Below are 2,356 nucleotides of genomic sequence, written 5' to 3'. Positions count from 1 at the left end.
CCTAGAAGACAAAATTGATGACTGAACTGGAAAACATCTTTCTTACATGGCCCTAATTATGCTCAGAGCTGAAATCTCTGAGATCTCTGCTTCAGAAATGGCTTGATCCTATTCACTGGTAAAAAATGAAAGGCATCAGGGGCCCAGTTCTACAGAAGAGTAAGGTTTCTGTGGAAACAGCTAGACAAGAGCTCAGAATTAAAATAGCAATACAGGTAAGAAGGCAATTCTAAAAGAAAAAAAAACAACTGAGAAAATAACAGGTATGTACGAATCTAAAACCAGACCCAAATAAATGATTTTCTTTTAGCAGCTGGTGCTGATGCCAAGGGCATGGTGCTCTCAGGCTTGCTTAAATAAAGATACTGAGGATAAATGCTGTGGGGCTTCCAGAACTGTTCTGGTGCCTAACTCCCACTTCCAGAGAAGTGCCCAGATAACTTAAAACCCCCTTTCCATGTATATTTAAGCAACTAAATGTCTCAGAGAATCATTAAGTCCATAACTACATATCTCAGAGATCATGGGAGCTATTATTGGACAATGTTTGATGAGATGCTGCCTCTCTGCCCATCCACCTTTCCAGCATGGCCCAGCAGTGTGAGCGATGGGCACACCACTGTGTGTACCTCTTATACCCAAACCCCAAACCATCGCTGTTCCACTGCCTCCCTTCACAAAAGAGCAGTGTTTCAGAGCCCACATCATGCAGCAGCAGCAGGAGCCAGCAGCAGCACGGTCCACACCTCTGTCAGCTCCCACATCGAAATGTGTTTGTTGCCACGATGCATTACACTACCATTGTCAAAGCTGCCATAGTGACGTGCTTTCAGCAGCAAATATAGCAGTTGAAAACTGATTTTAATCTGTTTCTAGCACTCTTAAACTCTGGTGGAAGTGAACACGTTCTGAAATGCTTTCTGCTATTTATCTTTTTTATGTTTTCTTCCCCATGGATGCCATATTTTCTCTTACAGTGATGTTTTTTTCTGAGATCTATTAAGGTTTTGTTTCTGATCTGCTAACTCCCACATTTGTAAAAGAAGTTAATATAATGTCTCCTTGTTGCAGCCACTCTTCTTCAAGGCTGCTTGCAAAGCCCGGTTGTTTCCCCATGTGATGGGCCCTGTGACACCCTTGTGCATGCCTGGCTGCACAGCTGGGGTCTTTATTTACATCTGCTTAGAGCAGCTTCCAGTGTCTAAAGGATCGGACAAGAAATCTGTAGAGGGACTTTTTACAAGGGCCTGTAAGGACAGGTCAAGGGGGAATGGCTTTAACTGACAGCGGGGAGACTGAGATGAGCTCTTAGGCAGAAGTTCTTCCCTGTGAGGGTTCTGAGGCGCTGGCACAGGGTGCCCAGAGAAGCTGTGGCTGCCCCATCCCTGGCAGTGTTCAAGGCCAAGTTGGACACAGGGGCTTGGTACAAGCTGCTCTAGTGGAAGGTGTCTCTGCCCGTGGCAGGGGTTGGAACTGGATGAGCTTTAGAGTCCCTTTCAACCCAAACCATTCTATGATGTTTCTTTGATTCCATGAGAGAGCATGAGATAATTGTTGATGTCTGTTCCAACTGTAGGTGCCATGATTCTATGCTGTTCTTGTTTTGCAGCAACCATATAGGCTAGGGAATAATTTTTAGGTATCACAGCAATAACCTAGATATTAAAAAACAAAACAAAAATGCATTTTCCTAGCCAGCGCTGTAATGCAATGCCTTCATCTGCAATGACTTAATCCGTTGTCTTGCTTAACCATCTGTCTCCCGCAGCCGGTGTCTGGCTTCCTAGCTCTGCTCCAGTGTTTTTTCAGCTCTTATGTTTTCCTTTGCGGTCCAGCTGGTGACTTCTACATCCATGATCAGGTGTCTCTACAGTTGCTCCTCCTCTCCTGCAACCCAAGCAGCCGTTTTACACATCCCACCGCTAAATCAGATCTGTTTCCCTGCTTATTGTGGCAGCGTCGTGTCAGGAAAACAATTCCCTAAGGCGGCTGTGGAGAGGCCTGAAAACCCTCACGCACCCAAGCTCCCGGCAGTGAAAGGTACAACAAAAGCAACTAAAAACGCTGTCATTTGGGGTCTGCTCTCGTTTTACCACATAAAGCGCTGCGCAGAAGGCGAGATGAAGCAGTGGGGGGCTGCGGGGCTGAGGTGACGGAGGGCTCGGATCCCCCCCCGCTCGACCCCTTGGCGAAAAATAACCCCAAGGCTACGATTTCCTGAGGAAATAAAGACCTGGAAACGTTAATTCCTGGAAATGACTCCATTAAAGACCGTGGATCCCAACCGCTGCAGCACCACACGGACCGCAGCGCTCTCCCCCCCCCCGCCTCCCCCCCGCGCTCAGCCGCTCCGCCA

Source organism: Pezoporus wallicus, unplaced genomic scaffold (assembly GCF_028554395.1).
Source record: "Pezoporus wallicus isolate ANWC-B61680 ecotype Strahan unplaced genomic scaffold, APGP_CSIRO_Pwel_v1 contig_8512, whole genome shotgun sequence".
Taxonomy (NCBI): domain Eukaryota; kingdom Metazoa; phylum Chordata; class Aves; order Psittaciformes; family Psittacidae; genus Pezoporus; species Pezoporus wallicus.
The sequence above is the reverse complement of the archived record's forward strand: the minus strand, read 5'-3'. Positions refer to the sequence as shown.